The sequence below is a fragment of the Notolabrus celidotus genome, chromosome 7 (assembly GCF_009762535.1).
Source record: "Notolabrus celidotus isolate fNotCel1 chromosome 7, fNotCel1.pri, whole genome shotgun sequence".
Classification (NCBI taxonomy): domain Eukaryota; kingdom Metazoa; phylum Chordata; class Actinopteri; order Labriformes; family Labridae; genus Notolabrus; species Notolabrus celidotus.
The window spans coordinates 4,490,419-4,504,217 of record NC_048278.1 but is presented as its reverse complement, the minus strand read 5'-3'; the positions used below and the strand labels follow the sequence as shown (position 1 = coordinate 4,504,217).

At 42.3% G+C, this 13,799-nt stretch overlaps 1 pseudogene; it reads left to right on the top strand.

The window, feature by feature from the left end:
* Positions 1 to 2,959: 2,959 nt before the first annotated feature.
* Positions 2,960 to 8,083, top strand: LOC117815503 (annotated as a pseudogene).
* Positions 8,084 to 13,799: the final 5,716 nt, after the last annotated feature.

Sequence of the window (13,799 nt, the reverse complement as noted above, 5' to 3'; positions counted from 1 at the left end):
AAAGGTCACGCTGCTACTCTGAGAGATTGATCTCCAAGACTGTTGAACACATCTCCATTGTTTTCGCTCAAGATATCCTTTAGATGTTGGTTGTAAAAACCGTGATACTTAGTCAGAGGTCGTGGTCAGTACAGTGCAGAAAAGTTCAGTTTTGATGCCAAGAAATTCCTAACTGTTGTAGCTCAGCCATACATCAACATACCAGCACAAAACCTCTTGTGCTTGTGAGGGGTCCCAGTCTGAACACATCCATCCTGGACAGGTTTTAAAGAATTTGAAGAATATTCCTCAAAAAAAAGGTTTTGGTACATTCAAAGACTCTTCTCCCTCCCCTGCTGCGAAGCACATAAGCCGAACGCTGTTGCCAGGGCAATTTATTGTTGGCCATTTAACAGCAAGTAGTTTTTGGAAGGGCTTATAATACTTGTAGAGCCATCAAGTGTGCTACCCAGGATCCGGGTGGAGCAATAAGATGTTTTATAAAGGTTTGGTTAGTGGGCGCAGCCTAATGGCTAATTTAGCGGTACAAAAGATGCTCTTACTTGGGATTAATGCATCATGTTAGACCTACAAAAAGCCTCTTGGAAACATATCATACAATTAACAGAGAATCGGCCATTATGAATTTTTAAGATTCATAAGACTGCCTTGTCTTGCTGTTTCAGCATTCCTCTTTGTAAGATGCTCATTTACATACACCACTTATCTTTCAGATTGTATACACATTTATTCAGTTCAGTGTTGTGTTTCCGATCCACACATCAGATGATTATATTTGGCTTGTTGTTTTGTTTTTGTGCTATGGTATGACGCAGTGATGTTTGTACCATCTTTAGGACAGTCTCTATTGTTGAAGAACTTGATGACTTGGTGTAAAAATGTAATTGTTCAAAAAAGCATGAAGGCAAACTGCAGGGTTAAAGTAGAATCAAAGACCTTTATCTTACAAGTTGGTGTGTATTTAAAACAGTCCACACATTGTGACCAGCTTGTCTCCATCAGAGCTGCGGTAAAAGTCAAAGCCAAAGTCAAAGTCAAATTCAGAGTCTTCTTTATTGTCAAAAACTGCAGTATGCAGCAGACATACAGAGGATTTGATATTACTTTTCTCTCTCAGACCCTAGCAACGACGACAACAGATAACATAGGACTGTCTGCAGTGTATCAGTGTGATCCTCACAGCTGCATCATCACATCTGTCAGTGCTGCTGTTTGTTTCATTAGAAGGTTAGGTAGCACCATCTAGAGGTCAGATAGTAGAACTACATCATGTGATCAGTGTGTAATTGACAGACTGGGTTCCGGTCACAGGTTGAAGTGACATCACTCTGAAGTTATGAGGATGTGACAGCTTCCTCAGATCAAACAACACAGACACCAGGACTGACGAGGGACAAACCAGCAGCTTCTTCTCTCCACACATGAAGGTGAAAGTGTCTGTAAGCTGACCTGAACTCACTTCAACAGGTAAGAATCCTTCCAGAGAAATCTCTACATGTTTGATGATCAGGATCACTGATCATCAAACACGCTGCTGGATCACTGTTTGAATGTAGGAATGTTTCTGGATGCTGATTGGCTGTTTTAAATATGTTGTAGACTTTCTGTCTGAGTTAAAGAGCAGTGATTTGACAAAGGTTGACCTGTTCTATAGTTTTTGTTTGTGGAGTAGAGTCAGCAGCACTTTGATTATAATCTGAGTCACACCATCAGGGAGAAATACAGGGAGAGTCTGAACCGGTCTGACAGCTTTGATCAACTTGGCTCCGGTGCTTTGATTTGTTAACTGTTGATATGCTGAAGTGAAGAGTGTGGATGAAGAGGTCAGAAGTCAAATATCTTCCAACACTGACACTGACTTGTTTCACTGAAGACCCTTTAGACCAGTCCAGGTCTCAACTGTCCCAGAGGATTCCATCTTTGTAGAGGGACCAGAGACAGACCAGGCTGGAAGTGGTTTCTAATGTTGCATCAGGGTAAGAGGTCCCTCAGCTGTCAGGGGGCTGTCAGCTGTCAGGAGCCCCGCAGGAACAGAAGATGAGACCTGTCCTATGTCTCTGTTTGATATTTATCAGAATTTTAATATTTTGAAGTGAAATCAAAGACTGAAGGATTTTCAGATCAATATCACACACTAGAGGATTGAAACAGAGACTCTTTGTTTTTACTGTAACACATTGTGTGTATCTAATGTATTATTGTGGTCACCATAGTGTGTTTATGGGGGAGTGTGGGGCCTGTGTTTGGGCTCCTCGGGTCCAAGTGGCAAACTCTGGTGGCAAGAATTGAAGCCAATGTGGAAGTGTAAAAAACTGCAGTTTATCGAGGATCCGCTTGAGGCTGGTTCCTGAAGTACCAGAAACCACATACACACCAATTCAAAAAAGCCGATCTTTACAGCAGAAATAAACATGTTTACAGCCTGGTACAAAAAATGACTGTAGTCTGAGTAGCTCATTTCCTGATCAGCACACCCTGTAGGGGGGGGGGTTCTAATGCAGCAATTTTGAAGATATTGAGATTACGAATATTCAATTTCGAGAGGGACAGCTGACTTGATTGACAGGCAGGAACACTGTAGCTGTTAGTGAGGAGGCTCAAAGCCCGCCTCTTTACGTCACACTAGCTCGACTGAAGTTAGGTTGAGTTCAGCATCTACAATATGGCTCCCACCGACGATTGGCTTCAAAACAGTGTTTCAGGAACAGATGGGTGACGTCACGGAGACTATGTCCATTATTTATAGTCTATGATCAGGTCCTGTTTGAGGTTTGTGTCAGTCCTAAATATCGGTGTCATGTTACTGAGAGCAATGAGAACTATGTGTCCTGTGGTGTAAAGCTTGTTGTAATGATGAACATGTTGTTGTGTTTGTGTGAAGGTGGAGGGTCTGCTATGAATCAGTGTGAGGATCGAGAGGAGGGAGCCCCTCCCTCTAAAAGCACTCTGTGTGGGGAACATGAAGCTCACAGGTGAGATGAAGATCTGTACCTGTCCATGACTCTGCTCTACGTCAGAGATCAGCACTCAGTGTGTGTTTGTGTGTTAAAGCCCAGAGCAGCAGCATGGAACTTCGCCTGCCCCCAGCTGTGTGTCTTTAAAAAGTGATTGGTCTATGGACAAAAATATTAACTTCAAAGATGGACAACAGTCTGCTGATAAAATGTAAGAAGGTTGAGGGTTTGTGTCTGTTGTCATCAAACTGTCCTCAGGACAGTTAAAAGAAGTCAAAGAGTACCCCTGAAGGAAATTTCTGCCACAATCCCTTTAGCAGTCTTTGACCTACAATACTCTAAGACACTCTTTACAAAACTTGAAGAGTTCTTTAACTTTTTTTGGGGGGTTTTATGACTCTTTCAGTATCAAAGATGAGAGACCTGGACCTGCACCAGGAATTGGACCTGGACCAGGAATTGGATCTGGACCCAGCTGTGTGTCCTTATAGAGTGATTGGTCTATGGACAAAAAAATTTACTTCAAAGATGGACAGAAGTCTGTTCATCCAAAGTAATAATTGATCACAGCGTTTTTATCAGAATCAAACATTAGAAATGTTTGTAGTAAATTTCAGCAGCACTCAAACCTGGAAGCTTTACAGAGTTCATGTTTGTTTTTCAGTGTTTATGTTTCTGCCAGAGTCCAACATCAGAGACCAGACTCTCCTGGACCTGGATCCATCTGTGAGTCCTTAAAGAGTGACCAGTCCAAGGGTCAACTGTTTGAGTTCAAGTCAGGAGAGATGAGTGCTGATGAAAGGTAAGACTCTCAAAGTGAACTTCCTGTTGTTGTGTGTGAAACATTTGTAACTGTGGTTGGTGTTTTCTCTGTGAAGGTGAACATTAGTCACTGGTTGTGTTTCTATCAGGATCAACAGCAGAAAACAGGATTGGAGGCAGAAAGAACTGTACTCAGCATGTAGTATCTTCATGTGTGTTCTGTGTTTGTAGGAGGATCCAGCCGTGTTTCTACCAGGATCCACTACATAGAATCTATGACATCAACACTTTGTTTCTTTATATTATATACACTACATGATGTTATATTTGTTCCACAGAGTTCAGAGATCAGAGGCTCCCATTGGTCAGTCTGCCCAGCTGGACTCCATATTGATGGTGAGTAAATGTACAAACACAGCTCCTCCTGAGTAAACTGAAGTCTCACCTGAAGAAGAGGTTCCAGTGTGTGTTTGAGGGGATCGCTAAAGCAGGAAACCCAACCCTTCTGAACCAGATCTTCACATAGCTCTACATCACAGAGGGAGGGACTGGAGAGGTCAATGATGAACATGAGGTCAGACAGATTGAAGCTGCATCCAGGACACCACACAGAGCAGAGAACACCATCAGACAAGAAGACATCTTTAAAGGCTCACCTGAGAGAGATGAACCAATAAGAGCAGTGCTGACAAAGGGAGTGGCTGGCATCGGAAAAACAGTCTTAACACAGAAGTTCACTCTGGACTGGGCTGAAGACAAAGCCAACCAGGACATCCAGTTCACATTCCCCTTCACTTTCAGAGAGCTGAATGTGCTGAGAGAGAGAAAGTTCAGCTTGGTGGAACTTGTTCATCACTTCTTCACTCAGACCAGAGAAGCAGGACTCTGCAGGTTTGAAGAGTTCCAGCTTCTCTTCATCTTTTACGGTCTAGATGAGTGTCGACTTCCTCTGGACTTCCACAAGAATCAGATCCTGACTGATGCTACAGAGTCCACCTCAGTGGATGTGCTGCTGACAAACCTCATCAGGGGGAACCTGCTCCCCTCTGCTCGCCTCTGGATAACCACAAGACCTGCAGCAGCCAATCAGATCCCTCCTGAGTGTGTTGACTTGGTGACAGAGGTCAGAGGGTTCACTGACTCTCAGAAGAAGGACTACTTCAGGAAGAGATTCAGAGACCAGGAGCAGGCCAGAAGAATTCTCTCCCACATCAAGACATCCCGAAGCCTCCACATCATGTGCCACATCCCGGTCTTCTGCTGGATCACTGCTACAGTTCTGGAGGATGTGCTGAAGACCAGAGAGGGAGGAGAGCTGCCCAGGACCCTGACTGAGATGTACATCCACTTCTTGGTGGTCCAGTCCAAACTGAAGAGCATCAAGTTTGATGGAGGAGCTGAGACTGATCCACTCTGGAGTCCAAAGAGCAGGAAGATGATCCAGTCTCTGGGAAAACTGGCTTTTGAGCACCTGCAGAAAGGAAACCTGATCTTCTATGAGTCCGACCTGACAGAGTGTGGCATCAAGATCAAGGAAGCCTCAGTGTACTCAGGAGTGTTCACACAGATCTTCAGAGAGGAGAGAGGACTGTACCAGGACAAGGTGTTCTGCTTCATCCACCTGAGCGTTCAGGAGTTTCTGGCTGCTCTTCATGTCCATCTGACGTTCACCAACTCTGGACTCAACCTGATGGAAGAACACAAAACGTCCCTGATCTCTAAAATCTTTAGAGACAAGTCTAAACTGAAACGTCTCCATCAGAGTGCTGTGGACCAGGCCTTAAAGAGTCCAAACCGACGCCTGGACTTATTCCTGCGCTTCCTCCTGGGTCTTTCACTGCAGACTAATCAGACTCTCCTGAGAGGTCTGCTGACACAGACAGGAAGTAGCTCACAGACCAATCAGAAAACAGTCCAGTACATCAAGAAGAAGATCAGTGAGGATCTGTCTGCAGAGAGAAGCATCAACCTGTTCCACTGCCTGAATGAACTGAATGATCGTTCTCTAGTGAAGCAGATCCAACAGTCCCTGAGTTCAGGACTTCTCTCCACAGAGAAACTGTCTCCTGCTCAGTGGTCAGCTCTGGTATTCATCTTACTGTCCTCAGAGGAAGATCTGGACGGGTTTGACCTGAAGGAATACTCTGCTTCAGAGGAGGCTCTTCTGAGGCTGCTGCCAGTGATCAAAGCCTCCGACAAAACTCTGTAGGTGGATACATGAGATTAAAAAAATGTTGTTCACAACGGTTGAAACAATGTATCCATGAAAATCACTAATTCCTCTTCAGGTTGACTGGATGTAACCTGACAGAAAGAAGCTGTGAAGCTCTGTCCTCAGTCCTCTGCTCCAAGTCCTCCAGTCTGAGAAAGCTGGACCTGAGTAACAACCACCTGCGTGATTCAGGAGTGAAGCTGCTGTTTGCTGGACCCGGAATTTCACACTGGAAACTGAAAACCCTCAGGTCAGGTTTTCTGCTCCCATATGCTTCAGTTTACAAGTAACAAATAGAGATGATCAGTAGAATTTTGAATGCCTGATTCTTTTTCTAACTCCAGACTTTCAGGATGTATGATCACAGAGGATGGCTGTGATTTTTTGGCCTCAGCTTTAAGCTCCCAGTCCTCCAGTCTGAGAAAGCTGGTCCTGAATAACAACAGTGTGCTGGATTTAGGAGTGAAGCTGCTGTCTGTTGGACTGAAGAGTCCACATTGTAATCTGTAAACTCTCAGGTCAGTATAAAACTGAAATAAAAACCTTGCAAAAAGTGAGAGATGTCAAAACACAAAGCTCCATATGACTCAAGTTTTGCAAGTTTTCAGTAAGGATTGGTAAGTCAAGCCAACACAGGCAGTCGGTCTGTGCTGAGGCTAATGGAAAAAATATTTTAGACAAATACAATTAAGAAATTATGTATTTAATTTCAAAGAAACATGTATGGCCTTTTAATCTTTTAAAAATTAACAGCAAATTTGGCAAATGTGCACTTCTTTTAAAGGTTTATTGGATGTAACCTGTCAGAGAGATGCTGTGAAGCTCTGTCCTTAGTCCTCAGCTCACAGTTCTCCAGTCTGACAGACCTGGACCTGAGTAAAAACCACCTGCAGGATTTTGGAGTAGGGCTGCTGTCTGCTGGACTAAAGAGTCCACATTGTAAACTTGAAAGTCTCAGGTCAGTATAAAGCTGAAATTCAAATCATACACTATCAAAAAACAATAACATAATGAGAGTGAGTGACGTCAAAACACAAAGCTCAATATGACACTGAAGTCCTCTAATTTTCATTAACAGTTGGTCGGGAAAGTCAACACATTGGGTCAATCATTGTTGAGGCTGTCTAAAAAACAATTTCAAGCAAATACAACAAAGAAATGATATATGTAATTTCACAAAAACATGTATTGCCTTTGAAACTTTAAAAAAATTAACAGCAGATTTGGCAAATGTGAACATGTCTTTTTAGGTTGAGTGGATGTAACCTGTCAGAGAGAAGCTGTGAAGCTCTGTCCTCAGTCCTCAGCTCAGAATCCTCCAGTCTGAAAGAGCTTGAGCTGAGTAACAACGACCTGCAGGATTCAGGAGTGAAGAAGCTCTCTACTGGACTGAAGAGTCCAAACTGTAAACTGGACACTCTCAGGTCAGTATAAAGCTGAAATTCAAATCATACACTATCAAAATAATAACATAATTAGCGTGTGTGATGTCAAAACACAAAGCTCCACGTGACTCTAATGTTTCTCAAATTATTTCAAAAAATCTTTAATCATATAGCCCCAAACCACAACAAATGTTAACTCAAAGCTATTTACAAACAGAGAAGGTCTAGATTGTAGTCTGTTATATTAGTAAGGCTAGGTCAGGAAACTGTGAACTAGAAACTCTCAGGTCAGAGTTCAGCTGATTCTACTGATATAATAAATGAAAATGGCCAAAACTTGTACACTCTGATTATTAAATTATTCTCTTTCTAATCTCAGACTTTCAGACTGTCAAATCACAGAGATAGGCTGTGCTTCTCTGGCCTCAGCTTTCAACTCCGACTCCTCCCACCTGATTGAGCTGGACCTGAATTACAATCATCCTGGAGACTCAGGAGTGAAACTGCTTACTGCTGTAGAGGAGGATCCACTCTGCAGACTGGAAACACTGGGGTATGAACAGATAACAAGAGCTGAAACCCTGTATAGGAGCATTTTGCAAAAAAAAAAAATCTTGTTTTGTTTAATTATTTTCTGAGGAGTGATTGGACCTGAATCAGGAAACACACAGACCACCTGAAGACTATCAAATACAACAAGATACTATTCAAGAGAAACATCCAAATCTGGGTTGTAAAATAATTTTTGTTTCAGCTCTGGTTCAAACTGAAACTTTCTCAACAACTGACTGTGTTGAGATCTATTGTGATTATTTGACTCTTTCTTTCTTTCTTTCTTTCTTTCTTTCTTTCTTTCTTTCTTTCTTTCTTTCTTTCTTTCTTTCTTTCATACCATCAGCAGCTCATCATGTAGCACACTATCACTTCTACTGACAACAACATCACTTCAATTCTTTTATGGTGATGTAAAATACAGAAAATGTCCATGTGACTGTTCATCCACTAATATTGTGTGAACATATAGAAGGCAGAAGTTACATTGTTAAACCTGGACAACTATTAAAACTATGTAGTGATATACTGCCCTACAAAGGCAAAATGCAGTAACTTAAACAATGAAACTGAGAAAAATGCCTTTAATGTTTAACTGCCCAGACAAATATGTTGTAGGTTGATCAGTGTGAATGCATACATGTGATATCTTTTATGAAGAAATGTCTATGGACCATACCATAATGTGACCTATGACCCCCAAAAATGCAGATACTGCATTCTGCCATGGGACTACATTGAACAACTTTATTGGTATACCAAAGGCAAAGTGCAGTACTTACAATATGTTGTGTTTACCTTGCTTTTTTGTCCTTTTGGACAAAATTGTTCTAACCAAATGCTGTTGCATACAGTATAATACAGTATAAATACAGTATTGTGTTTGGCGTATGGGCTCCGAACCTCATTACTCCTCGTAGATTATTTAAATGCAGACATTTAGGAGATTAGATTAGATTAGATTTGAAAATCTTTATTGTCCCCAAGGGGCAATTTGTGTCGCAACAGCAGTCCACACATCCTATACATACAAGCAATACACACAACAACAAACACAAGTTCACAAATCAATTCAAGTACGTGTCCATCACTAGCGGAACATATCATTGCCGGGCCGGGGGCGGGGCACATGACCGGGCCCTTAAAACCCTCATCATAACATTGCTTTACAACATACATGTCCGCAACAGCGGGGCTTACAAGCATTTCTACATTTTTTACACACAGTTATGTCCTTTTGAAGTCAATCAAACGGACATGAAGTCCAACAAACCAAGAGAACAACAAAAACATTAGGCTACCTGGCCCCAAATAATGAAACAACACAAATTCAAAGCACTTCAGCACCACGGATATCGACCGCATCATTCTGACACCCACTTTAACTCTTTCAGCTAATGAGGGCACAGTGGGTCTCTGTATCAACAGCTATACAGTTTAGTGAAATTGGCACAGCGGCCCTGATGTTCACTTACAAACACAAAATCAATATGTACTAGGCCTACTCACCACTATTTGAAGGGCATACGACGAGCCTTGCGCTCCGCGAACTCGTCTACGATGTGCTGTATGTCCATTTTCTTTGCTCTTTCATTCTCAATGGACAACATTGCAAGTCCACTTAGTCTCTCCTGTCCAACCTTGCACCTCAAGTGGTTTTTGATCAGTTTTAACTTGGAGAATGAGCGCTCCGAGGTTGCAACTGTGACAGGAAGAGTCAAAAACAAAAGCAGGGCGGTGCAAACCTCGCTGAATGCAGAAGTTACTGCTGGGTGGTTGACAATAAGCATTTTTGCCAGATCCGCAACAGACTTTTGCATTGGTATCTGGTCCCTGAAAGATGTTCTGAAGGAAAGCAGCTGGTCACATCAGCATGAATGTCTGATATCAAAGAGCAGGACTCAATGGAAAACTGGCTAACTGACCTTTACTTATTTACGTCTCTACTATGAAAACATCCGGCCTCATTCATTCTTTGTTCATCAATGTATTGATAAGAAAGCTAGTCAGAAAAGTCTGAGTCACATTTATTAACACCAAGACCACCCGCATTCTAGCGCCCCCTTCTGGCATAACAAGCGGCCAGTCAGATCATTATGTATACTTTGTGCTCTGAAGCGGACCAATAAGGCATTTTATGATGGAGTTAAAAGAAATTACGAAATAATTAAACTAAATAATATAAAAAATTAGCAGGTTATCTTCTTTTTCAACGCATCATGTCAATTTACAATGTTGTGTTTTATATATATATATCATTTTACACATTGTATGTTTACTTCTGCTTCTCATCTCCTGTTGAACTAGACAACTGTGTAAGTTACTCTGTAATCACAAATAATGTACAATTCAATATCTATGTCTGATATATATTTACAGTACAATGTATAAGAAAAACATTGCAGGATAAAAGAGATGCACAGAAGTGATGGAAACTTTTTTATTTGCACAGGCTCCTTCCTCTTTTCTTTCATGCACGTAGACACATTGACACACACACACACACACACACACACACACACACACACACACACACACACACACACACACACACACACAACTTGTGCACGCACACAAATAACAGAACAAAGTTGTTGATTTGCAAAATAAAAAATATATTCATAAACCGCAAAAACAGAACTAAAAACAAACAATGCCAACTGTAATATAAAGGCTCTCCTGGGGATAGTGGTTGGAGTGCATACCTTGAAAAGGACATGGGCATTTATGCAAGGAAAGTCCAGGAGGTTGTAGAATACAGCCCGGGCCATCTTCTTGTCGTACTCTGTTTCCTGACGAGCCATCTGGTCGAGCACCTAAACTCCGACCTCTAATTATGGTAATTCCTCAGACCAAAAACTCTCCATCTCTATATCAAATACAGTACAGGGAGGAAGTCAACCATCTAGAGAGCGGGTGCAGAGAGAACAAACTGGTGCTTAACGTGGACAAAACCAAAGAGAATTTCATTGACTTTCAGAGGTCGCGAGCTGAGCACACACCCCTCAGCATCAGCAGCTGTGCAGTGGAAGGAGTGGAGGGCATCAAGTTCCTCAGAATGCAGATCACTGATGACCTCTCCTTGTCAGCAAACACCAATGGACTAGTGAAACGATTTCTGAGCAAACTCAAGCAGGCTTCACTCCCCACCAGCATCCTCAGCACCTTCTACAGGGGGAACAGTGGAGAGTGTGTTGACCTACGGGACATGGTACCAACATGGTACTCCAGCTGCAGGGAGGCAGACAGGAAAGCCCTGCAGAGGGTAGTGAGGAAATCGAAAGAAATTAAAGAATAGAGACACGATGCAGCTAAAGAACACCACACTTTGGTAGAGTGAGGTTTGAAATGATGGAGACGCTGTGAACAGGTACACAGAGGAACAGAAGCAGAACTGTAATTATCTTAATCTGTAGACAATCCCCACAGGGTGTTAAACACTAAAAAATGTACACCTCACCAGGTTCACCTTTGGATATTTACTATATCTGCAAAGTACTACATCAAAAAATCCAGCAGGTGGCACTGTAGTACACAGAAGTGGTTCTGCTTCTGTTCCTCTGCGCACCTGTTCACAGCATACCCATCATTTCAAACGTCACTTGTTTCTCAGTTTCTGTAAAAAATAAACAAAATACATGGCCGACATTTTAAAGATGGTATTGAGGCCAACTTCCTGAGAGATTCTGCCATCTCCAAAATGTATTTTTTTTTGTCTCCACTGGATGAACTAGCAAACTTCCAGTCTAGTTAACAAAAACATGTTAGTCGCCAACCCAAAGATCAGTGACCTAAAATTATTTGAGCACTGAGTTCAACATGAATTTGTTCTACTTTTGTTCCAGTGAAAGTTAACCTGAGTGTCTTGTTTTAGGACTCACACTGTGTTCATGTTATTGTTTCATAAATAATTATCAGAGCATGCCAACAGTAGCAGCCTGAGGGGTTTACAGGCACTACAAAAGAACAAGAGCTCCACCCATACATACTTAATTCTCTGACTGGCTGCTGAGGTAAGACAAAGCTCTTCATATAACATCATCATCTTGTTACATCAATTATGGTACAGTTACTTTAGTAGGCCAGGTTTGATCATATCATAACATTTGAAACCCTGAGAATGAATGTCACTGCCATGATCTGGATTGATTACAACCTTACAACCTTAATTATGCAGGTCCATAAAAAATTAAAAAACACAATAACAGGAGGATATTATAAACTGAAAAAGCCTCAGTATGAAGGTATGAAAGAATACTCACAGGTAGAGTCAGGGTTGGATGAATCTGTGTTTTGGACTTGGTTATAACAGCATCTTCTTGCCACTGACTCTCTTGTGTCATACGGTTCAATGAGTGAGGAAGATATGAGACCCCTGAAGACGTTTTCTTGGCGGAGAGTAGGTGTGGTTACCTCAGCCGGTGACAGCCTGCACAGCGTGCAAGTGACTTCAAATGGGAGTTGATAAAAATGAGTGTCAGCTATTCTGTCCGGCGACGAGAGCAGAAGTTACGTGGAGGAAGGAAAACACAATCATAGTGAGGCGAAAAAGCTGGCGGATAACGCTTGTTCCTAATCAGGGGTGAACGTCGGCTTGTGCTTTCACTAACTTTTGGGCACTTAGGGATCAACCAAGCGGCAACCTTCGGGTGCGAGAAATTAAGCCAATGCGAAAGTGTTAAAAACTGCAGGTCATCAAGGATCCGCTTGAGGCTGGCTTTGGAAATAGCGGAAACCACATACACACCCATTCAAAGAGCAGATATATACATCAGAAATAAACATGTTTACAGCCTGGTTAAAAAAAAAAAGTGCAGTCTGTATAGCTCATTTCTCGGTCGGCACACACTGTACGGGGGGTGAATTTTTTCATAACGCAGCAATTTCGAAGATATCGAGATTTTTCCATTATGAGGCACAGCTGACTTGATTGACAGACGGGAACACTGTAGCTGTTAGCAAATAAGCTAAAGGCCCAACTCTTTACCTCACACTAGCTCGACAGAAGTTAGGTTGAGTTCAGCATTTCCTATATGGGACCTGCTGACGATCGATTTCAAAACAATGCTTCAGAAACAGATGGGTGACGTCACGTAGACTACGTCCATTATTTATACAGGATATGGGAGCAACTTGGGATGAAGAGTGACAAAGAGTTGCTTTCTGTTGACTTGGTAGGTGCCAAACACCCAAGCTTGAACAAACTTGCTAACCCATCAGCATTTCCATTACAACAATTGTAAGGATCTCAGATTGTAATGTAAAGAGCTGACGCTGTACTCCCGGTCGTCTGTGATAGGAGCAGGGGAAATACCGCTCAATTACTGTTGACTTGTTGACAGATAACAAGACTTTGTTGATATGTTGTTATCATGATATTATAATTATTGTTTACTGTGTCTGCTAGTGACCAAAGACGGCTAAACTCTGGCTCATTGTATCTAATAATCCAGCAATTAGCATAGCTGTTTCTTCAAATCATAGACTGATTCAAATACACAAACAATAACATTTACACATAACAAAGCATATTTAATAAAATATTTGAAGATACCTCATCACTTGCTTTCCAGCAGGAAGTCAGGGGCACGGCTCTTGAGTCGCTCCTACTTAGAAACGTGAGGCTGCAGGCGGTTCTTAGGCTGGTGAGTGTTCACACAACTGCTGTCGGAGTCAGTCGGCACGCGCTTCTATCGTCGCTGAGCCGAGAAGGAGGGGCCAAGTTTGAATGGCGGAGTCCCTGTCGCGCAGGTGAAGCTGGGCGGACTCACTGGCGGGAAGATGACAAGCTAGTAGCGCGTGCACTGACCGTTGAGGCCCCGACGTCTTCTTTCTCTCCCAGGGGTCTTTGAGTTCAGCTAGCTGCTGGTCCCCCGCTCTCTAAAGTCACAAAAACACACAGCAGCAGTCACTAAATGAACCCCTCTGAGCTGG